This window comes from Rhinolophus hipposideros (genome assembly GCF_964194185.1).
Source record: "Rhinolophus hipposideros genome assembly, chromosome: 13".
NCBI lineage: Eukaryota > Metazoa > Chordata > Mammalia > Chiroptera > Rhinolophidae > Rhinolophus > Rhinolophus hipposideros.
The window spans coordinates 52,149,528-52,175,657 of record NC_138059.1 but is presented as its reverse complement, the minus strand read 5'-3'; the positions used below and the strand labels follow the sequence as shown (position 1 = coordinate 52,175,657).

At 36.4% G+C, this 26,130-nt stretch overlaps 1 pseudogene across 1 annotated transcript; it reads left to right on the top strand.

The window, feature by feature from the left end:
* Positions 1–11,706: 11,706 nt before the first annotated feature.
* Positions 11,707–12,306, top strand: LOC308506554 (high mobility group protein B1-like; annotated as a pseudogene). Its single transcript has one exon. The product of its transcript is annotated as a high mobility group protein B1-like (transcript).
* The last annotated feature ends 13,824 nt before the right edge of the window (positions 12,307–26,130 follow it).

Below are 26,130 nucleotides of genomic sequence, written 5' to 3'. Positions count from 1 at the left end.
CTGTTAGAAAGAAACAAAACAAAGACAGTGCATTTATTACCTTCTTCCATTGTTGTATTATGCACAAACATTTTGCACAAGAGCAGTACGGTCTCCACTCAGAGAAATCAGTGTCTGTCATTTAACACTTAACATAATATTCTGGAGGTGGCTGAGAAACAACACTTGATAGTTACCCATAAGGAACCACCAATCACAAAGTTTCAGATGCCTATGTAACGACTGGAGTCTCTAACAGCCTGAAAATCACTGACAACATTCATCTACTTCTGTGGCACCTGCAGACATGTAAGAAAATCTAGGGATTATTTTTTACACTACATGAGCCTGCAGCTGATGTCATTGCCAGAGATGTTATAACTAATGTACTGACAAAACACTAATGGTCTGACCAGGTTGCTTGTATTTTCCAGTTGCATAAACTCAGTTATTATTTTGAACAAAGTTTAATTAACTTGGTACAGTGTCACAGGGCATAATATACAACAGGTAAAGCCATTCAGCATAAGATTTAAGTCATGAGTGTAAAACATGCCTTCAGTTTTTTCTTGTTTCTTTTTTTTCATGAAGTTTTTTTTTTGTTGTTGTTGTTCACCACCCAGTCAGTTCTCCTTCCATCTCCTTCCATATATTTGATCCTGTTTACCCTCATCTACCACTTCCCTCACCTCTTACACTCTAGTAACCGCTAAACTATTGTCTGACATTTTGTTTCTTTGTTTGTCTTGTTCCTTTTTTGCTTTCAGTTTTATATCCTACATATCAGTGAAATCATATGGTTCTCGACTTTTTATGTCTGACTTATTTCATTTAGCATTATAATCTTGAGATCCATTCATGTAGCAAATGGCACTATTTCATCTTTTCTTATGGCAGAATAGTATTCCATTGTGTATATATACCACATCTTCTTTACCCAATCATCAATTGAAGGACACTTTGGTTGTTTCCATGTTTTGGCCACTGTAAATAAAGCTGCAATGAACATCTGTGTACATAAATGTTTTCAGATTTTTTTGGTAGATACCTAAGAGAGGGATTGCTGGATCATATGGTAATTCTACTCATAATTGTTTGAGGAACTTCCCCACTGCCTTCCAGAGTGGCTGCACCAATCTGCAATCCCACCAACAGGGTGTGAGGGTTCTTTTTTCTCCACAACTTCTGCAATATTTGTTACTATTTGTCTTGTTGATGATAGCCATTCTAATTGGTGTGAGGTGATATCTCATTGTGGTTTTTATTTGCACATCTCTGATGATTAGTGATGTTGAGCATCTTTCATGTCTACTGGCCTTCTATATGTCCTCTTTGGAGAAATGTCTCTTCAGGTCCTCTGCCCATTTTTAATTGGATTGTTTGTTTTTTTTGTTGTTGAGTTGTATGAGTTCCTTATATATTTTGCATATTAGCCCCTTATTGGAGGCGTTGTTTGCAAATATCTTCTCCCAATTGGTTGGTTGTCTCTTTATTTTGTCAATGGTTTCTTTTGCTGTGCAGAAGCTTTTTAGTTTGATAGAGTCCTTTTCATTTATTTTAGCTTTTATTTCCCTTGCTTTTGAGGTCAAATTCATAAAATCCTCTTTGAACCCAAGGTCCATAAGCTTAGTACCTATGTTTTCTTCTATGCATTGTATTGTTTCAGGTCTCATGTTTAGGTCTTTGATCCATTTTAAGTTAATTTTGGTACACAGTGATAGATAGCAGTCCACCCATCTGGCACCTTACATGCTCTTTACAACATTGTTGATTATATTCCCCATACTGTATTAACTACCAATTTATATTTTTTAATGGCTTCACCTTTTTCACCCTGACCCCAAACCCATTCCCATCTATCACCCTGATAGACCTAGTATCTATCTGGCATCATACCTAGTTATTACAATGTTGTTGACTATATTCCTTATGCTATAACCTACATCCCTATGACTAGTGTATAACAACCAATTTGTTCTTCTTAATCTCTTCACTTTTCACCTGTCCTTAACCCCCCTCCCATCTTAAAGAAGTCCCTGTAATACTGGTTTGGTGGTGATGAACTCCTTCTACTTTTTCTTGTCTGGGAAGCTCCTTATCTGTCCTTCAATTCTAAATGACAGCTTTGCTGGGTAGAATAGTCTTGGTTGTATGCCATTGCTTTTCATCACTTGGAATATTTCCTGCTACTCCCTTCTTGCCTGCAAAGTGTCTGTTGAGAAATCAGTTGACAGTCTTACAGGGGCTCCCTTGTAGACAACAACTGCTTTTCTCTTGCTGCTTTTAAGATTCTCTCTTTATTTAACATGTGGTATTTTAATTATGATGTATCTTGGTGTTGGCCTCTTTGGGTTCATCTTGTTTGGGACTCTCTGTGCTTCCTGGGCTTGTATGCTATTTCCTTCACCAGGTTAGGGAAATTTTCTGTCATTATTTTTCCAAATAGGGTTTCAATTCCTTTCTCTCTCTCTTCTCCTTCTGGTACCCCTACAATGCGAATGTTGGTACAGTTGATGTTGTCCCGGAGGCCCCTTAATCTTTCCTCAATGTTTTGGATTCTTTTTTCTTTTTGCTGTTCTGGTTGGGTCTTTTCTGTTACCTCATCTTCTACATTGCTGGTTGGATCCTCTGTTTTATCTAACCTCCTGTTGATTCCCTATAATATATTCTTCATTTTCGTTATTGTATCCTTTATTTCTGACTCGTTTTTTTTTTTTTTATGGTTTCCATCTCCGTTTTTATGAGATCATTGTGCATTCTTATAACCAGTGTTTGAAACTCTGTGTCTGATAGATTGCTTATTTCCATTTTGCTTAGTTATTTTCCTGGAGCTTTGTTCTGTTCTTTCATTTGGGATATGTTTCTTTGTCTTCCCATTTTCACTGTCTCACTGTAGTTTTTATATATATATATATATATATGGTAGGACTTGCTATGTCTTCTGGTATTAGTAGAGTGGCCTTATGTAGTAGGTGTGCTGTGGGGTTCAGTGGCACAGTCTTTCTGGTCACCTGAGCCATGTACTCCAGGTGCATCCCTTGTGTGGGTTGTGTGTGCCCTCCTCTTGTAGTTGAGCCTTGGTTGATAATTGCACATCAAAGTGAGGGACTGACCCTTGAGCTCACTGGTTTTGAGGACTGGCCTTGACTACAGTGAAGAGTTGTTGTTCAGGGGCTGATCCTACAGAGCACGATTTGCCTCAGCAGGACTCTGGTGCCTGCCCAATCCACCTCTTGGGTGCTTTACACTTGAAGATGGCTAGGTGATGCTCCATCTCATTTTTAAGCTGGCCACTGGGCGCATCATCCCCAGAACCACCTTGGAGGGGATCCTCTGTAGGTCTACTTCAGCCACAGCCTGTGCCCCACCCAGGGCCACCCAGTGGGAGCCAGAAAGAAATATGCAGATGTATGCCCCCCATTCTGTGTTTGGAAGCACCTTGAGAGGCCAAGCCATGAACCAAGGCCAGCTGCCACTAGTGCCAGCATAGGGCTGCTCAGCCACAGGTACAGGACATGCTCAAGTCAGATGCTGTTGTCTGAGTTCCACAAACCTTTAAGAGATAGTAGAAAAGTGCAGCTTGAGCCAGGGCAAGCAGTCTGCATGAAAAGGCCACTGAAAACAGCTTGGGTGTGCCCAAAAGTTGGGTGGGACCAGATCTCAAATCACCAGGGCAGGGCAAATGAATGGCAGAGACTCATAAATGGTGGCTGCCTGTGTTTGCAGGCTGGGAAGGGGGAGGGCTCAGCAAAGAAACAATGGCTTCTGCCAGCTCCCCCATCCAGACGAAAGCCACCTCTCCAGCCCCCATCCCAAGCCAGACAACTCAGTTTCCCACCATTTGTCCCTGCTGCCTTTCTAGCTGCTGTCTTAACGCTGGAGCACAGAGTGATTCCACAGGTTGGGTAAGTCTGTGTGCATTCCCTTTAAGAGGACTGCCTGTAAGTGCAACCACACTGTCTCACTCAGTCACAATCTCCACTGTTTTTCACAACCAAAAATTATGGGGACTTCTCTCCCTGGCACTCTAAGCCTGGGCTCGGGTGGAGCTTGTATCCCTCACTCCTTTAGGGTTTGGGAGAACCCCCACAGCTGAAATAATCCTCCTGATCTTTAGTGGTCACACGCAGTTGTGGGATCAGACTGTGCCACGTCTGAACGTCCTACCAGTCTGGAGGTGGCTTCTTCTGCAAGTCCTTAGTTGAAAGGCTTCAATTCAGCTTGATTTTAGGTGATTCTCAATAATGATTGTTTTGTAGTTTAGTTGTAATTTTGATGTGGTTGTGAGAGAAGGTAAACACAATGTTTACCTACTGCACCATCTTGGTTGTCTCTTGATAGCTCATTTGTTTTTGTGCTGAATAATATCCATTGTCTGGATATGCCACCATTTGTTTTTTCATTCACCTACTGAAGGACATCTTGGTTGCTTCCAAGTTTTGGCAATTATGAATAAAGCTGCTATAGACATCCAAGTGCAGATTTTTGTGTGGACGTAAGTTTTCAGCTCCTTTGGGTAAATACCAAAGAGTGTGATTATTGGATTTTGTGTTAAGAGTATGCTTAGTTTTCTAAAAAACTGCCAAACTATCTTGTAAAGTGGCTATAAAGTTTCTTTTATTTCCACTAGCATTGAGTAAGAGCTCCTGTTGCTCCACATCCTCATTAGCATTTGGTGTTGTTAGTGTTCCAGATTTTTGCCATTCTAATTGGGGTGTAGTGATATGTCATTTCTGTTTTAATTTGTATTTCCCTGATGACATATGATGTGGAGCATCTTTTCATACCCTTATTTTCCTTCCTTAATGAGGTCTCTGTTAAGATCTTTGGCCCATTTTTTAATCAGTTCTTTGATTTCATTCATCAGTTTTGTAGTTTTTCCTCATATAGATCTTGTACATGTTTTATTAGATTTATACCTAATTATTTCATTTTTGAGTGGTATTAATGTTTTTTTTATTATTATTATCAAATTTTAAGAGTTCTTTGTACATTTTGGACATCAGCCCTTTATCAGATGTGTCTTTTGCAAATATTTTCTCTCAGTTGTGGCTATTCTCATTCTCTTAACATTGTCTTTTGCAGAAGTTTTTAATTGTAATGAATCACTTACCCATTATTTCTTTCACGTCCTGTGCCTTTAATGTTGTATCTAAAAAGTCATCACCATACCCCTAATCATCTAGGTTTTCTTCTATGTTACCTTCTAGGAGTTTTACAGTTTTGTGTTTTACCTTTAGGGCTATGATCTTTTCTGAGTTAATTTTTGTGAAGTGTGCAAGATATGTGTCTAGTTTCATTTTTTGCATGTGGATGTCTAGCTGTCCCAGAACCATTTATTGAAATCACTATCTTTGTTCCATTGTATTGCTTTCGCTCCTTTGTCAAAGATCAATTGATTATATTTATGTGTATCTATTTCTGGGTTCTCTATTCTGTTCCATTGAGCTATTTGTCTGTTGTTCTTTTATTTTTCAATAGTATCACACTGTCTTGATTACCATAACGTCACAATAAGTCTTGAAATCAGTAGTGTTAGTCCTCTAATTTTGTTCTTCTCTAATACTGTGTTGCCTATTCTGTATCCTTTGTTTTTGCATATAAACTTTAGAATCAGTTTGTTGATATCTACAAAATAACTTGCTGGAATTTTTATTGGGATTACACTGAATAAAGTTCAAGTTGGGAAGAACTGACAGCTTGACAATACTCAGTCTTTCTACCCATGAACATTGAATATTAATCCATTTATTTAGTTCTTTGACTTTATCAGTTTTGTAGTTTTCCTCATATAGATTTTATACATATTTTGTTAAATTTATACCTAATTATTTCATTTTTCAGTGGTGCTAATGTAAATGATATTGTGTTTTTATTTCAAATTTCACTTTTTCATTGCTGATACATAGCAATTAACTTTTGTATATCCTGTAACCTTGCTATAACCGCTTTTTAGTTCCAGGAGGTTTTTACTGATTGTTTCTAATTTTTTACACAGATAATTGTGTTATATGCAAACAGAGAATTTTGTTTCTTCCTTCACAAACTGTATATTTTTTTAAAATTTAATTTTCTTGTCTATTTTCATTAGCTAGGATTTCTAGTATGATGTTGAAAAGCAGTGGTGAGAGGGGATTTGTACCTGAGTTTAGTGGGAAAGTGTCAAGATTCTTACCATTAAGTATAGTGTTACTGCTTGGTTTTGCAGATTTGTTTTTTAACAAGTTGAGGGAATTCACTTCTAGTCATAGTTTATCATAGTTTACTGAAAGTGTTTATTACAAATCTGTGTTGGGTTTTGTTCAAGGCTTTTTCTGCATCTATCGATATGATCATGTGGTATTTCTTTTTTAGTCTGTTGATGTGATGAATTACATTAATTGATTTTTGAATACCTGGGATAAACTCCACTTGGCTGTGATATAGATTCCTTTTATAGATTGTTGGGTTTAATTTGCTTTATTGAGGAATTTTATATCATCAGAGATATTGGTCTGTAGTCTTTTTTTTTTTTCCTTGTGATGTCTCTCTCTGTTTTTGGTACTGCTGCTGTATTATTGATCTCATAGAATGAGTTAGGAAGTGTTCCTTCTGTTTCTATTCTCTGAAAGAAACTGTAAAGAATTAATATCATTTCTTCCTTAAATGTTTGGTAGACTTCACCAGCAAACACAACTGGGCCTGTTGCTTTCCATTTTGAAGGTTATTCATCATTAAATTTCATTAATACCTAGGCATTTTGTTCTTGTTGTTGCAGTTGAAAAAGAATTTTTTTTTTATTTATTTTTCTGAAATTTCATTGTTAGTATATAGGAATGCAATGGATTTTTATACATTGATTTTGTAGCCAGCAACTTTCCTGTATTCATTTATTGTTTCTAATAGCATTTTTCTGGAATAAACTTAACAAAGGTTGTGAAGGACCTATACATTGAAAACTATAAGACATTTTTAAAAAAAATTGAAGAAGACACAAACAAATGAAAGACATTCCATGTTCATGTTCATAGATTAGAAGAATCAACATAGTTAGAATGGCCATATTACCCAAAGCAATATATAGATTTAATGCAATCCCCATCAAAATCCCAATGGCATTTTTTAAAGAAATAGAACAAAAAAATCATCAGATTTGTATGGAATAACAAAAGACCCCAAATAGCCAAAACAATCCTAAGAAAAAGGAACAATGCTAGAGGTATTATACCTCCTGACTTCAGCTTGTACTACAAAGCAACAATAATCAAAACAGTATGGTATTGGCAGAAAAACAGGCACACACACCAATGAATATAATTGAAATCCCAGAAATAAACCCACATAAATACGAACAGATCATTTTCAACAAAGGAGCCAAAAACATACAATGGAGAAAAGACAGCCTCTTCAATAAATGGTGCTGGGAGAATTGGAAAGCCACGTGCAAAAGAATGAAACTAGACTGCTATCTGTCACCGTGTACCAAAATTAAGTCATAATGGATCAAAGACCTAAACATAAGACCTGAAACAATAAGCTGCACAAAAGAAAGAATAGGTACTAAACTTTGAACCTTGGGTTCAAAGAGGGTTCTATGAATTTGACCTCAAAGGCAAAGGAAGTAAACGTTAAAATAATGAATGAAACTATATCAAACTAAAAGGCTTCTGCATAGCAAAAGGACCCATCAACAAAACAAAGAAGCAACCAAACATATGGGAGAAGATATTTGCAAACAACACCTCCAATAAGGGGCTAATATATAAAATATATAAGGAACTCATACAACTCAACATCAAAAAGACAAACAATCCAATTTAAAAAATGGGCAGAGTACATGAACAGAAACTTTTCCCAAGAAGACATGCAAATGGCCAACAGATATATGAAAAAATGTTCAACTTCACTAGATGACTATCATCAACAAGGAATATATATATATATATATATATATATTCCTAGTCTGAGCTTAGAGATTAGAAGAGTCGGAAAGAGTGTCACTCTCACCTTTACAACAACAAAAGACCTGTACAAGTAGTAAATTCATGATTTTTCTTGAGAGCTAGGTTCCAAAATAAAAATCTGACCTAAAATCTAGAGACAGGTTTCTGCAGGGAGAAACAAGACCCAAATATTTGCTTATCTGTGGCAGATGCCAATAGATCTCATGTAACTCAGTAAAATAATTCACCTAGAAATTTTCAACAAATTGCGAAAGTCTAAGTGTGAACTATCATAAGAGTCTGCAACTATTTGAAGACTTTTCCTCCAGGAGCCTCACCAGATATTTGCAGGGAAGATTAGGGAGAACACTAAGATTCCTTTCTGGTGCTGGCTGGGAGGATAAACAGTTGTCACTACTGAAACTCTACCCAGACCTATTTCTCCATCTATCCTTTGAAACAGAAGGTTTAATCTGCAGAGAAAAGGGCAGCAAAAACAGTCACCTGGGAGAACTGATAGAAATCCACTGCAGCTGGGGCAGAGAAACATGTGGGAATTTTTTTTTATTTTTGTTTCACCTAGGGGAGAAGCAGAAATATGTGCTAGATCCAGTGAGGGGCAGGAACACTGGTGAAGACCATACCCTCAGACCCAGGTTCACAGTGCCTGGCCAAGGTTGAGGCTTAATCAGAATATCAGAGAACCAAACCTGTATGCCACCCTCTCATTGCCACATTAACAAATGTTCAGTCAAAATAATAGTGTAATACAGCTGGGAGAGCTGCAACAGTCAGAAGAACTGACTCCAGGTAGGGAGACTCAAGTCTTTTGGAAAACAAACATTGAGAAAAACTCTCTGGCAAATTAGGCTACATCCTAAACACAGGCATTATTAAAGAAATATGAAGACTATAATACACTAAGGATAACCATAGCAACAACAAACTTTAACTCCAGCCCAACTGTTGATTACATTAATACAAACTCCTACACCAAGTGCTAACTAGAGGAAGGTGTGCTTATCTCCAAGCATAAACAATACTAACCTCAGCATCTACTTTCTATACAACATATGCAGCCAGCTTGCAACAAAATAAAATTACAAGCCATGGAAAAATACAAGAAAACCATAATCTGAAAAGACAGAAATAATCAAAACCAGACTTAGATATGACACAGGTGTTGAAACTATCAGACAAGAAATTTAATAGAACTATAACTCACATGTTAAACTCTCTAGTGGAATATGTAAACAACATATAACATTAGCTAGAACAACTAGAAACTATAAGAAATAACTAAAGAAAATTCTAGAAATCAAGAACACAATAACAGAGATAGAAAATTCCTTTAATCATTTTTCAGTAGATTTAACATGGTCAAGGAAAGAATCAATGAATTTTTAGATAGGGTAATAGAGACACAAAGACAAAAAAAATGAAAAAGGGCATCTAACAGCTTTAAAACAGTATCACACAAATGGTCTTTTAGATGCACAATTGGAATCCCAGAAAGAGAATGGGACCTAATAAATACTTGGAAAAGATAATAGACAATTCTTTTCAAAATTAGATGCATAAACAAAATCACACATCCAAGAAACTCACCAAGCATAATATATGCAAACCCCCTCCCCATACACACACACGTATAAACACTACCACCATCACACCATACTACATCTAGGCACATAATATTCAAAGTGCTATAAACAAAAGACAAAATCTTGAAGGTAGCCAGAGCAAAAAAGACACATTGTGAATAGTGGAAAGGATAAATATTATAGTAGACTTCTTGTCAGTATATATGGAAGGTACAAATTAGGACTATTCTGTTAGAAGATGTGAATTATATGTGAAGTTGTATAATATTATTTCAAGGCAGATTCATAGTATTTTTAAATGGATATTGTAAATTCTGGGGCAAACAGTAAGAAATTTTTTTTTAAAACTTAACTAATGTAGGTTTGAATTTCCCTTTTATTTCTTGAACTTTCTGTTAAAGTTTTCTTGTTCTTTTTTCTTTTTGTTGTTCTCTTCTATCTCCTTACATTGACTATTATAATAATTATGTAACAGAATAAGTAATAATTCTGTAATATACTGTGGAGAGACAGAATGGTTTCCTATGGACAAAAATGCTAGACAAGGGTGAATTTTATCTCCCTACTTGTTTAATAGACACACAGAACACATCATATGGAAAACTTCTCTAGACTCAAAGGAAGGAGGAGTAAAAAATGGTGGAAGAAATATCAATAATTTAAGATATGAAGATGATATCATTTTACTGTCAGAAAGTGGTAATAATTTGAAGCGACTTCTGATGAAAGAGAAAAAATAAAGTGCCAAAGCAGGACTTCATTTGAATATTAGGAAGAGAAATCATGATTACAGAGAAAATATACAACTTTAACATCAACAATGAAGACATTGAAATTGTTAAAGATTTTGCTTACCTTGGTTTAGTTATGAATTCAAATAGACTGCAGCCAAAAAAAAAAAAAAGACTTCAAGAGAAGTCTGAGACTCAGAAGGGCAGCACTAGAAAAATTAGGACAGATCAGCAAAGGCACAGATGTATCATTAGAGACCAAGGCTAAGATTATCCCCCCCCCTCATATTCCCAATTACTATGTACAGATGCAAAAGTCGGACAGTAATGAAAGCTGATAGGGAAAAAAAAAAAAGTGTTCACTTGAAAAATGTTGGAGGAGAGTTCTATGGATACCCTGGACTGCCAGAAAGATGAACACATAGCTTCCTAGAGCAAATTAAGCCTGAAGCTTTGCTGGAGACAACAATGACAAAACTGAAGCTATCCTCCTTGCATACATCATGAGATGGCAGGGTTCTTTGAAAAGGATGATAATGATGGGAAAAATAGAAGGCAGCAAGAAAAGAGCAAGACCAAATATGAGATGGACTGACTCCATAAAAGAAGCCATAGGAATGAGTCTGCAGAAACTGAGCAAGGCTGTGAGGACAGCACATTGTGGATGTCACTCATTCACAGGGTCACCAGGAGTTGGAGCCAACTCAGTGGCACATAACACACAATCTTTCTCAGTAAGATCAGTAAAAGTGCTCTCATGAAATACACTAATATCTTCCTTGTTGGCAAATTTATGTGTCTTCTTTCTATTTTCATTCTCTTTTCCTTAAAGCATCTGACTGTTGATGACTTTTATTTTCCTAGAAAAGTACCACAAACTGGGTGGCTTAAAACAACAGAAATGTGATAGCCACTGCAGCACATTGAGCTCCATAGAGACAGCGCAGGGAAAGTGCAGCCGGATGGGCACTGGGCGACTCTGTGCTCACTATGGAAAAATAATTAAATATAGGCAAAGGAGACCCTAAGAAGCCCAGCTGGTGCTTGTGGAAGGGCTCAGTAAATGCTCTGCCACTGACCGGTGTGGCCTGAATGATGGAAGCCTTAAGGTGATATTCCCTGATGTAGAGATGGAGGCTGTCACTAACTCTGGGCTCAGGGTCAGAGTTCAGCCTGGGGACTATGTGCTGGTGAAGATCACCTCCGCCAGCTCTCAGACACTTAAAGGACATGTGCTCTGCAGGACCACTCTGAAGGACTCTTCAGCATATTGCTGACCTGAGTGATAGCCTCAGAGCTGACGTGGGAAGTCCTTCTCAAGAGGAAAGACTGATCACTAATGAAAGAGGTAATGAAGCTTTGAAGACAAACCAGAAGTGGTGAAGCAACTTTATGTCAAATGGAAAATGCATGTCTTTGCTGCTACATGAACAAGCTTTATAATCATTACATTTATCTAAACTAAAAAAAACACCATCATATGTGTTCTTTGTGCAAACTTGCCGGGAGGAACACAAGAAGAAACACCCAAATGCTTCAGTCAACTTCTCAAAGTTTTCTGAGAAGTGCTCAGAGAGGTGGAAGTCCATGTCTGCTAAAGAAAAAAGAAAATCTGAAGACCTGACAAAGGCAGAAAAGGTCTGTTATGAAAGAGAAATAGAAACTTATATTTCCCTTATAAAGGGAAAACAAAAAAGAAGTTCAAGGATCTCAATGCACCCAAGAGGCCTCCTTTGGCCTTTTTCTTGTTTTGTTCTGAGTATCACCCCCAAATCAAAGGAGAGTGTCCTGGCCTATCCATTGGTGATGTGGCAAAGAAGCTGAGAGAGATGTGGAATAACACTGCTGCAGATGACAAGCAGCCTTATGAGAAGAAGTCTGCTAAACTGAAGGAAAAATACGAAAAGGATATTGCTGCATACCATGCTAAAGGAAAGCCTGATGCGGCAAAAAAACAGAGTTGTCAAGGCTGAAAAGATCAAGAAAAAGAAGGAAGAGGAGGAGGACGAGGAAGATGAAGAGGATGAGGGAGATGAAGAAGATGAAGATGAAGACGATGATAATGAATAAGTTGGTTCTAGCGCAGTTTTTCTCCTTGTCTATAAAACGTTTAACCCCCTTGTACACAACTCACCCTTTTTAAAGAAAAAAAAATTGAAATGTGTAAGGCTGTATAAGATTTGTTTTGAAACTGTACAGTGTCTTTTTCTGTGTAGTTAACACACTACTGAATGTACCTTTACATAGCCGTGTCCTGGTGGTATTTTCGATAGCCACTTACCTTGCCTGGTGTAGTATGGGGGTTGTCAATTGGCATGGAAATTTAAAGCTGGTCTTTGTTGGTGCACAACACAAATGAGTTATAAATGAGAATGGTAGTTTTTTCATCTTCAGCTGTCTCTGATGCAGTTTATATAAAATAATTCTTGTTCTGTTAACTGAGTACCACTCTGTAATTGCAAAAATAAACAAATAAATAAATAAATTGCAGCTGTTTTGTTGACATTCTGAATGCTTCTAAGTAAATACAATTTTTTTTTTAGTAGTGAAAAGAAAACAGAAATGTGTTCTTTCACCTTCGTGGAGGCTAAAATTCTGAAATCAGAGTGTCAGCAAGGCCATCTTCCCTCTGAGATTAGACAAAATTATTCCCTGCCTCTTTCTAGCTTCTGGTAGTATCCATTGATCCTTGGCATCCCCTGTCTTACAACTGCATAACTCCATTTTCTGCTTTTATCTTCATGTGGTATTCTCCCTATGTGTCTCTCTTCTCTCTTATTAGTACACCACTCACATTGGAATCAGGGCTTGCCCTATCCAGTGTGACCTCATATTAATTTGCATCTTAAATCATCTACAAAGACCCTATTTCAAAATACACATAAGTTCACAAGTACCAAGAATTAGGATTTCAATATCTTTTGAGGGAACACATCCATAACAGTCACCTATTCTTTCTTGGAACCCTTTTGTCCATTTGCTTTCCAAATACAATAAAAATATTTAAACATTCCTGAGTTTTTATTATGTGTGCTCCACTGCTGAACATTTTACATTGATTTTATGTAATGCCATATAATCCCCACGACTCTCTTAGATAAGTGCAATTATTTTGGTCCATTTTAAAGAACATAAAAGTTTTCAAAACCTTTCCACAAATACACAGCTGGTTAAGAAGCTAGAATTTGAACCTAGGAGATCTGATCCCAGCACACACACCTATCACTATACTATCCACCTGCCCAACAATTCCTTGACCAGCAACCCAGGATAACAACTCATGGGACAATTAGGACTTCACTGCTGATCCTAGAAAACATGGCTTAAATAGAGTGATGGGAGAAATCCCAAACAGCAAAAGATTTAGGAGAAAATGGGAAGAGAAAGAGGTGAAGCAAAAATGGTAAATTAATATTTCAAAAGGTTTGCAAATAAGGGAAGGAGAAGGTCAGTAATTTAAGAGCAGAGTGAGGGTCATTTTTAGAATAGAGAAGACATAAGCATGTTGGTAGATTGAAGGCAAGGGTAAAAAGGAATCATCCTGAAGACGCAAGAAAGAATAGGATGCTGTTGGAACAAAATCTTGAAAGGTGGAAGAGGATGTGGTCAAGACCACAAATAAAGGTATTGGTTTTTGAAAAGAAGAGATACCATTTCACCAGGTGAAGGAAAAGGAATTAGAGAAAGGTAATTTTTTCTTTCCTAAAAAAAATAGTTTCAGCTTTACTAAATATCTAACATCAGCAAACACATTTTTCCTTTCTCATAAAAGTTTTTGGCTTCTTAAGGAGTGGGTCATGCCAAACTCTTTTGGTAATCTTCCAATAAGTAAAAAACAATTGCTATCTGAGGACAATAATATTTTTGCTTTAATATTTAACACTTCTGAGAAAATTTAGTCCTTCTGAAAAGTGGTTATCTGTTTTCTGTAATTTATTCTGTATTAAATTTTTGGTAGTTTATTCTATATTGAAGCAGAGAAACTTTATTGGCTTTTCTTGATAAGAATTCATATGTGAAAACTTGGTGGTCCAAATGTGTATGTCATTAAAAATTACTTCAACTTCTGTGACTAAGGAAAAAGATTAAGTTAAATTGTCCCTAAGATCTGCCATCCACAGGAGAGTCAATTGTGTAAGCAGAACATGGCTTAGTGTTGCAATTCCTAAACTGCCAAATGAAGTCAATGTGAAATATTAAACTCCAAATGTCAAGTTCACGAAAAAGAAAAGGAAAGTAGATAAAGAAGGAGGATGGAGAGGAGGAGGAGAGAAAAGAAAAATATAAAGAAGAAATTCATACAGAGTTGTGCTAAAATGACATTAACAGCATCTACTTAGCTAACAGCTAATAATTTATAGATCCACATGGACATCTAACCTTTAAATACTGAAGTGGCCCAAGATAAATGTTCTTGCTATTACTTATACACGCACTGCCTTAACTCTAGCCCAGCCAACCTAGTCTTGGCTCCCTCTATTCCTTCCTCCTACTCCAGCCTCCAGACATGTTCTACACAGACCCCCATGCTAGAAATAGCCACCTACCAACCATCTGCCAAGCTGCCTTCCTGCCCTCATTCATCTGAAAAATGATCTTATATTCCACCGCATCAGAAAGCCTACTCCATAAGAGTCAGCCTCAGGAATATAAAAACAAGCATAGTTATGTTTTATATGAAACGTTTTAATTTTTAACTCTTTCAATCTGTACAATAATAGTATAAGGTATTATTGTATCCTTTTTTGCAAAAGAGGAAATTAAAGCTTAGAAATGTTAAATGGTTTATCCATATTTTTTTAGATAGCAAAGATCAGAGTTGGTATTCAAATATTGGTCTTCTAATTTATGCTGATATAAATTGCATTTAAAAAGGCAAAAAAAGTATTATGCATATAATTCTTTGAACATAAGGGATATTCAAATGATTGTGCAAGTGCCCTATGAGCTCGTAATAAATATTAAATCTATTCATCTACAAAATTAATTGACTTCATGCAATAGTAAACCAGAAGCAGAAAACTATTTTCTAGGAGTGAATGCCTCAGCCTTCTTTTCCCAAGCAACAGAAAATACTATTTAGTGCTTCAATTTGCAAAAATGCAATAAAAAGCTCAGCTAAATCTCCAGATTGGCTCATAAGTAAATAACAACCATACAAGATACATGGGATGCCTTTATGATGCCCTCAAGGTGAGAATGATCACAAGAAAAATTCAACAATGAATGCCTCAGGAGAAAGCAGCAAATATTAAACAAGTTACAGAAAAGTCATTTTCATTAAATCGTGTTTCATTAAATCATGTTTTCTAGATATTCATGCATGTCTAGTCTATGTCAGTCAATGGATAAGACTTGAGATTTAGCAATGAATGAAGTCCAGCCCTGCAGTCGAGGAATTCTCCTCTGCCTACACTCTTCAGGCTTTCTGCTTATAATGGACTCAGCTCTGATTTTTCTGTCTTGGTCATTTTTCTGAGAATATCTCATTTCCTTCAGGCCAGTTCTTGGTGACATTTCAAGTGCTCCTATATGGCTGACTCTACAGTCTATGGAGGGCAGCTACAAAAATTACTATAAAGTCTGACATCATTTTGCAAGCCCTTTTATGCAGCTACAATCCTCTTTTACTCTCTATACCACCCTATAATCAAGTTCCCCTTTAAGACCTATGCTACAAAGTGATATATAGATGATGTATGACAGAGTTGAACACTGAAACAGATGTAATTTTACTAAAAATTGTCATCCCAATAAATTAAAAAAAAAAATTTTTGAAGACTTATGATTTGGTCAGGAAAACACTATAATTGCCCCATATTGCTACATATAATATGAGCCAGCTATATAAAAGGAAAAATTTCACTGTCCTCACAGTAATGAGATAGTCAATGTTTCAACTCCTGGCTGATGGCCCTTAAATTTCATGGATTTGGTCACATACTATGTTATAGGCTCAAAGTCATATTTATATTGGGCCAGTTCTTACTTATCTAAAGCAGACTATAAAAATCACAGCCACAAATAGAAAATTTAATAGATGAATAGAAATTTCATTAAAATAGAATAAAAAATAATAAAGATAAAAAGAGGTAGAGAAGGACTTCTGGAATGGTGTATTGAGACCCTCCATAAATCCATTCCTTCATAGAAACAATGGCAAAAGTTATGGAATCAAATTTTCAAGAACTCTGGAAATTAATTAAAGGCTCGCAACAATCTGAGGAGCACTTTTATTAAATGACAACTATGAATCTTGGTAAAAACAGGAGGTTTTGTGTATTGTAACTTGATCTACTCCCATTTTTCTCTCCCCAGCTTCACAATATCCTTAAAAACCAGCAACTCTGCAATAATGGTACTGTAAAAAGCAGCAGGAGAGCAGTCTACAGCCAGACACAATATAGCCTAACTATTGAAAGCCAAAAATAAGGAGAGAAATTTTATAAGCAGCAAAAGAAAACAATTCATCACATACAAGGGATTCTCAATAAAATTAATAGTTGACTTTTCATCAGAAGTCATAAAGGCCAGAAAGCAGAAGGATGTCATCTTCAAAGAGCTGAAAGAAAAATTTGTCACCTAAGAATCTTATATGCAAATGAAGACATTTCCGGATAAAGACAAAAAACAGAGAATTCATCATTAGCAGAACTACCCTACAAGAAATACTAAAGGGAATACTTCAGGCTGAATTGAAAGGACACCAGAAGTAGTTCATTTTCATTCAGCTATACCATAAAGAAAATTAAAAGACAACCTACAAAATGGGAGAAAACATTTGTAAGTCATATATGTGATGAGAGACTCGCATCCAAAATATTTAAAGAACTCTTAAACTCATTAATAAAAAGATAAATAACCCAATTAAAAATGAACAAAGGATTTGAATAGATATTTCCCCAATGAAGATATACAAATGCCCAACAAGCATATTCACAGATGCTCAACACGATGACGTCATAAAATGGCGGCCTGAGGTGAGCATCTTGAAATCTCCCCTGGAATTTACAACAAATTGAACAATAACTTCACAAAGGACTCACTGCACAGCAGACAGGCAAGACTAAGAAATCATGTAAAGGTGGGCAAATTGCATAAGCGGGGGAGGAGGGAAGCAGGAAGTGAGGAGACAGGGCCACATGGGCACAGGAAGCAGACCTAGCTCGGTGCTCCGAGCTCGCAGCATTCTGGAACTACCCCAACTGCGGGAGAAGGAAGAACTCGGACTGCTAGGGCTCTGCTTATGGCCCACAGGACAGAGGGGACAGCATATAACATGGCTGAACCCAACGCTCACAGCAGAGACCTCGGAGCAAAGATTGAGGGAAGAAGGCTGAAAACAGTGGTTTAAGCATTTATTGCTAAGTAGAGAATGGAAGACTTAGGCAATGAGCCTAACTGCCCCATCACTACCCTCCCAGAGCTCATCCCACGCCCACCTGCCCCACCCCTAGTGGTAGAAGCGGAACAGTAGCAGTGTCAGATCAAAATAACACAATATTTGCAGTTCTGAGTACTGCGGGCCGCAGACACGGACTCCCAGCCCAGCTAGTCTGGCAAAGGGGACGGAGGGAGCCATGGAAGCGGGACTGGCTGCAGTGGTAGTCATCGCCATTGCTCTCAGCTACCTCTCACAACCCACCCCACCCCTGTCCCCACCTATCTGGACGGATCCCTGCAGGAGTAAACAGAGCTGCTGAAACACATGGGATTTGAATCTGGTGCAGCAAGAGCTTTGGAACTTCAGAAGTTCTCCACATCCCCTCATGGTGGTTGTGCCCTATGACCCAGGTGAACTGTTCACAAAGGAGAAGCCTGCATTTCAGGGAAAGCCCCCACCCCCGCCCCATTGTGTGAGAACCTGGTATAGTGCAGAGAAAATATAACACTACAGTGTGAGAGAGAATAAAAGGTTGCAGTTGGAGACAAACAAAACATTCTACCAACACCTACTGGAAAACAAGAGAAAGACCTCTTTCTATCATCCTATGGCAGAACCCACTCCTGTAGATGTCTAGGGAAATAAATAATAAATCATTACTTGCCATGAATAACCAAGGTAACAAGACAGCTCAGGAAGAAAATGAAAAGTCTCCAGAGTAAACATAAAGACATGGAAATATATGACTTAAACGACAGAGAATTCAACATTGCAGTTCTTAAAAAATTCAACAAGATGCAAGAACACAGAGACAGACAGTTTAATGAACTCAGAAATATAATCAAGGAACAAAATGAACATTTTACCAAAGAGATTGAAATTTTAAAAAAGAACCAAATAGAATTTCAGAGATTAAGAACTCAGTAAAAGAAATGAAGAATGAAATTGCAATCTTAGTTAGTACAGTTGACCAGATAGAGGAAAGAATCAGTGACACCAAAGAAATCTGGAAATGACATGGATGGAAGAAGAAAGAGACTTGAGACTTAAAAGAAATGAAAGAACTCTACAAGAACTTTCTGACTCCTTCAGAGAGAGCAATATAAGAATAATAAGAATACCAGAAGGAGAAGAAGAAAAGAAGGGAACAGAGAGTATATTCAAACAAGAAGTCGACTAGAACTTCCCAAACCTGTGGAAAGAACTGGGTCCTCGAATCCAAAAAGCAAATATAACACCTAATTACCTCAACCCCAACAGGACTTCTCCAAGGCAGATTGTACGGAAGCTGTCAAAAATTAACAACAAAGAAAGAATACTCGAGGTAGCTAGGGAAAAGAAGATGGTAATTTACAAAGGAAAACCCATTAGATTATCATCAGATTTTTCAGCAGAAACTGTACAAGCCAGGAGGGAGTGGAACCAAATATTCAAACTATTGAAAGAGAGAAATTATGAGCTAAGAATAATATATCCAGTTAAGATATCCTTTAGATATGAAGGAGGAATAAAGACCTTTCCACACATACAGAAGTTGAGGGAATTTTCTAACACACACCTGCACTACAAGAAATACTGAAGGAGGCATTCAAACAGCATAAATAGAGATAATTTGTGACAACCAAAACACACAAGGGGAAAAAGTAAAGGCCTGCACCAGAATATGGCAATGGAGAAAACAAGCATGCTGAAGAAAATGGAATACTCTAAATATCAAACTTTCTTTTACATAAACGTAATGGTAACCACCACCCCCCCCAAAAAAAAAAACACCCAGAACTGAAATATATAACATAATAAAAGAAGAAGGAGAGGGAAATATCATAGAATACCACCACACAGAAATAATATCCAACAACAAAAAGTCAAAGAAACAATGGAGACACAGTCTTATGAAAAAACCAAAGATAGAATGATAGGAAATCCTCACATATCCATAATCACCCTAAATGTAACTGGACTGAACTCACCAATAAAAAGGCACAGAGTAGAAGATTGGATCAGAAAACTAAAGCCAACAATATGCTGCCTCCAAGAGACACATCTCAGCTACAAAGACAAGCACACTCTAAGTGAAAGGGTGGAAATTGACACTCCAAGCAAATGGTATCTGGATAAAGCAGGTGTAACCATACTGATATCAGATGAAACAGATTTCAGGGTGAAAAAGATAATAAGAGACAAAGATGGACATTTCATAATGTTACAGGGGACTATACAGCAAGAAGACATAAAAGTCATCAATATTTATGCCCCCAATCAGGGAGTATTGAAATATACCAAGCAACTACTAACAGAACTAAATGGAGAAAATGACCAAAAAAAACTATAGTAGAGGACCTAAATGCATCATTGACAGCTATGGATAGATCACCCAAACAGAAAATAAATAATGAAATAGCAGCCCTAAATGACACATAGATGAAATGGACAAAATTGACATTTATAAGCACTTCATCCTAGACTATACCAATTTTTCTAGTGTATATGGAATATTTTCAAGAATAGACCACATATTGGATCATAAAACTAGCTTCAGCAAATTTAAGAACATTGAAATCATACCAAACATATTCTCTGATCACAGGGCTTTGAAATTGGATATCAACTGGAAAAGAAAGCAGGAAAACCCACAAATATGTGGATATTAAGCAACATACTTTTAAAGAACGACTGAGTCAGAGAAAAAATAAAAGAAGAGATCAAAAGATACATAGAAACAAATGAGAATGAAAATACATCGTACCAAAATTTTTGGATGCAGCAAAAGCAGTTTTAAGAGGGAAATTTATATCATTACAGGCCTATCTCAAGAAAGAAGAAAAATCCCAAATAAATAACCGCACATTACACCTTAAAGAACTAGAAAAAGAAGAACAAATGAAACCCAAGTTCAGCAGAAGACAGGAAATAATAAAAATCAGAACAGAACAAAATGAAATAGAGAACAGAAAGACAATAGAAAAAAATTAATGTGAAAAAGACCTGGTTCTTTGAAAAGATTAACAAAATTGACAAACCCTTAGTTAGACTCACCAAGATAAAAAGAGAAAAGACACTAATAAACAAAATCAGAAAAGAAAAAGGGGACGTTATCACGGATGCCACAGAAATACAAAGGATTATCCAAGAATACTATGAAGGACTATATGCCACCAAATTCAATAACCTAGAAGAAATGCACAAGTTCTTAGAAACATGTAGCCTTTCTGGGCTAACCATGAAGAATTGGAAAATCGAAATACACGGATCACCAGTAGAGAAATTAAATCAGTCATCCAAAACCTTCCCAAAAGCAAAAGTCCGGGGCCAGATGGCTTCACGAGTGAATTCTACCAAACCTTCAAAGAGTATCTAATACCAATCCTGCTCAAACTCTTCCAAAAAATTGAAGAAGAGACAGTATTCCCTAACTCATTTTATAAAGCCAACATTACCCTGATACCAAAACCTGGTAAGGATAACACACAAAAAAGAAAACTACATACCAATATTCTGAATACAGATGCAAAAAATACTAAACAAAATTCTAGCAAATAGAATGCAACAATGCATTAAAAAGATTATTCATCACGACCAAGTGAGGTTCTTCCCTGGGGTACAAGGATGGTTCAACATCTGGAAATCCATCAATGTGATACATCACATTAACAAAATAAAGAACAAAAATCATATGATTATATCAATTGATGCAGAAAAAGCATTTGGCAAGATACAATATCCATTTAAGATTAAAGTACTTAATAAAATAGGTATAGAAGGAATATACCTTAACATAATAAAGGCCATATATGACAAACCCTCAGCTAATATCATAAGGAACAATTTAAAATTGAATCCCTTTCCTCTATGTTCAGGAACATGATAGTGTTGTCCCCTGTCACCTTTGCTTTTCAACATAGTGTTGGAAGTCTTGCCAGAGCAATCAGCTAAGAGCTAGAAATAAAAGGCATATAATGGGGAATGAAGAAGTTAAATTGTCACTCTTTGCAGATGACATGATGCTATATATAGAAAACCATAAGAACACCAAAAGGCTATTAGAAACAATAAACGGATACAGTAAAGTTGCTGGCTACAAAATCAATGTAGAAAAGTCCATTATATTCCTATATACTAACAATGAAATCTCAGAAAATGAAATTTAAAAAAACAATTCCTTTTGCTATTACAACAAAAAAGAATGAAATACCTAGGAATAAACTTAACCAAGGATGTGAAAGACTTATATGCTGAAAACTATAAGACATTTTTAAAAGAAATTGAACAAGACACAAAGAAATGGAAAGACATTCCGTGCTCATGGATTGGAAGAATCAACATAGTTAAAGTGGCTGAATTACCCAAAGTAATATACAGATTTAATGCAATCCACATCAACATCCCAATAGCATTTTTTAAAGAAATAGAACAAAAGAATCATCAGATTTGTATAGAACAATAAAAGACCCTGAATAGCCAAAGCAATCCTAAGAGAAAAGATCAATGCTGGAAATATCACACTCCCTGACATTAGCTTGTACTACAGGGCAACAATAATCAAAAAAAAAATATGGTATTGCCAGAAAAAGAGAAACAGAGATCAATGGAATAGAATTGAGAACCCAGAAATAAGCCCATGTAAATATGGACAGATAATTATTGACAAAGAAGCAAAAAAAATACAATGGGAGAAAAGACAGTCTCTTCAATAAATGGTGCTGGGAGAATTGGAAAGCCATGTGCAAAAGAAGGAAACTGGATTGCTATCTGTCACCTTGTACCAAAATTAATTCAAAATGGATCAAAGACCTAAGCATAAGACCTGAAACAATAAACTGCATAGAAAAAAACATATGTACTAAACTTGTGTACCTTGGGTTCAAAGAGCCATTTATGAATTTGACTCCAAAGGCAAGGGAAGTAAAAGCTAAAATAAATGAATGGGACTATAGGAAACTTAAAAGCTTCTGCACAGCAAAAGAAAACAATCGACAAAATAAAGAGGCAACAAACTGAATGGGAGAAGAGTTTTGCAAAGAGTGCCTCTGATAAGGAGCTAATAAGCAAAATACATAAAGAACACATACAACTCAACAAAACAAACAAACAACCCAATTGAAAAATGGGCAGAGGACCTGAAGAGACATTTCTCCAAAGAGGACATAAAAGTGGCAAATAGACATATAAAAAAATGCTCAACATCACTAATCATCAGTGAAATGCAAATAAAATCTGCAAAGAAGTATCACCTCATCCCAGTTAGAATGGCTATCATCAACAAGACAAATAGTAGCAAGTGTTGGAGAGGCTGTGGCAAAAAAAGGAAACCTCATAAACTGTTGGTGGGAATGCAGATTGGTGCAGCCGCTATGGAAGTCAGTGTGGAGGTGCCTCAAAAAATTAAGAATAGAAGTACCATATGACCCTGCAATCCCTCTCCTGAGTATCTACCCAAAAATCTAAAAACATTTATCCATAAAGACATGAGCTTAAATTTACAGTGGTTAAGACAGGGAAACAACCAAAATGTCCTTCCATAAATGTATGGATAAAGAAGTTGTGGTATATATACACAATGGAATAATATTCGGCAGTAAGAAAAGATGAAATAGTACCATTTGTGTCAACATGGATGGATCTTGAGATTATAATGCTAAGCGAAATAAGTCAGACAAAAAAAGTAGAGAATGATATGATTTCCTTGATATATGGTATATAAAACTGAAAACAACAAAAGAACAAGTCAAGCAAATGAAGGAACAAAATGTCATAGATATAGACCATAGTTTAGTGGTTACCAGAGGGTAAGGGGGCAGCGGGCCCTAGAATAGGATAAACAGGGTTTAATATATGGTGATGGAAAGAGAACTGACTCACAATGTAAGATATATAATGTATTATATAATTGTACACCTGTAATCTATGTAACTTTATTAACAATTGTCACCCCAATAAAGTTTAATTAAAAAAAGATGCTCAACATAATTAGTCATTAGGAAAATACATATTGAAATCACAATGAGACATCACTTCATGTCCACAGGATTGCTAGAATCAGAAGATAGACAAAAACAAATTTCTGTGAGAAGGTAGAGAAATAGGAACCTCATACATTGCTGGTGAGAATGTGAAAATGGTTCAGATATATTGAAAACAGTTTGGCTGTTCCTCAAAATGTTAAACATAGAATTACCACATGATACAGTAATTCTACTCTTAGGTATCTACCCTAGAGAAATAATAACATATGTTCACACAAAAACTTGTACATGAATGTTCATAGCAGCATTATTCATAATAATTATTCATATTCGTAGCTGAAAAGTAGAAATAATCCAAGTGTCTATTAACTGACAAATGGATAAATAAAATGTGATATATGCATACAATGCAATATTATAAACAATGAAATACTGATACATGCTACAACTTGGATGAACCCTAAAACACTATGCTAAGTAAAAATTCACCACACACAAAAAGACTATATATTGTATGATTCCATTTATATGAAATATTTAGAACAGGAAAATCTATGGAGATAGAAAGAAAATCTCTGGTTTCCTAAGACTGGAGAATAGGGGGTTGGAAATTTACTGCTAACCAATATGCGCTTTTTATTGAGATGATGAAAATGTTCTAAAACTAGGGTGTGGTGATGGTTGTACAACTTTATGAATATACTAAATATCATTAATTGTATTTAAATGGATGAATGTTATGGTATGTCAATTATATTTCAATAAAGCTCTTTTAATAAAAAGTTAAGAAGTAACAATACCTTACATAGATCCACAGTTACATATTGTAACTTACAAAGAGGTACTGAGAAATTTTAATTAAAAGATATTAAACACTATGCATGACAGAAATAGATACCATGATTTAGGGTATGTAGTAATGATTCAATAACAGTTGAAATTTACCAATTGCTTACTATGTCTTGCGAGGTACTGTGCTATAAATTAGACACTTTCACAAAGTACTTTGTCAGAATGCATCAAAAAATATTTCCATTTCTCAATTTGTCATAGGAAATAAGATAGCTTTGGTTAGAAAAAAGAAGAAACTAAGGTCATGAACATATTTTGTTCATCATAGCATTATTTATAATAGTAAAAACCTAGAAGCCATTTAAATGTCCAACAACAGCAAAGTGTTTCATTAACCTATGGCAAGTGAAATGGTAAATTTCATACACTCAATATTTAATTAAGAAAATTTATAATTAGGAAGATTATATAGTTCCTTGCATAAATAAAAGGCTACACATTGTTTATGTTCTACAACCTTCATAGTAAATATTTATTGAGCATTTCAGGCACTGCACTAAACATTTTACATGTATTAATTCATTTAATTCTCATGATAATCCTTTGAGGTACGAGTTATTGAGGCAGATAGCAGTTCAGTAACGTATTGAAGTTACCATGCTAGTAAGTGATAAAGTCAGCATTCAAATCTTGCCCAAATCTTGCTCAGACCCCACGGATATGAATTGTCTTAGCAATTAGGTTGCACCACTTTTCCATCACAGAATCATACCCCATGGATATGAATAAGGACAAGAAAAGATATTCAACAGTGGAAATATTTGACTTGATGGCAGGATTATAAGTAATTTTTCTACTCTAGTTTTTAAATTTTCTAAAGTTCATATACTTTGTTACCTTTATGCAAATAAAAAATAGGGAAGAAACAAAAATCTAAAATCCTGTTATTGCTCATTTCCTACCTCCCTTAGGATAAAAGATTCCATGTGTACAAAAAAAAAAAAATTGCAATAACAGGGCCGGCCCGGTGGCTCAGGAGGTTAGAGCTCCATGCTCCTAACTCCGAAGGCTGCAGGTTCGATTCCCACATGGGCCAGTGGGCTCTCAACCACAAGGTTGCCAGTTCAATTCCTCAAGGCCCACAAGGGATGGTGAGCAGTGCCCCCTGCAACTAAAATTGAACACGACACCTTGAGCTGAGCTGCCGCTGAGCTCCCGAATGGCTCAGTTGGTTGGAGTGCATACTCTCAACCACAAGGTTGCTGGTTCGACTCCCGCAAGATATGGTGGGCTGCACCCCCTGCAACGAGCAATGGCAACTGGACCTGGAGCTGAGCTGCACCCTCCACAACTAAAACTGAAAGGACAACTTGAAGCTGAACGGCACCCTCCACAACTAAGATTGGAAGGACAACAACTTGACTTGGAAAAAAGTCCTGGAAGTACACACTGTTCCCCAATAAAGTCCTGTTCCCCTTCCCCAATAAAATCTTTAAAAAAATGCAATAACAAAACAAACAAAAATCTCTACTCCATTTTAGGGAAAGTATATCATAATATATCTTAGCAAACAAGTTATAACGTATCCATTTTACCTTAATTATATCTGCACTGTTGGGGTTAAACAGCTGGTGTTTCCCAGATCCCAAAATAACCGAACCTGATGGTCTTCTTTCTCCACCCACAGACATAAAGGGATACTGTTGCTGTGGTACAGGCATTGTCAAGATCCCCAGTGACAACAGTCACCTTCCA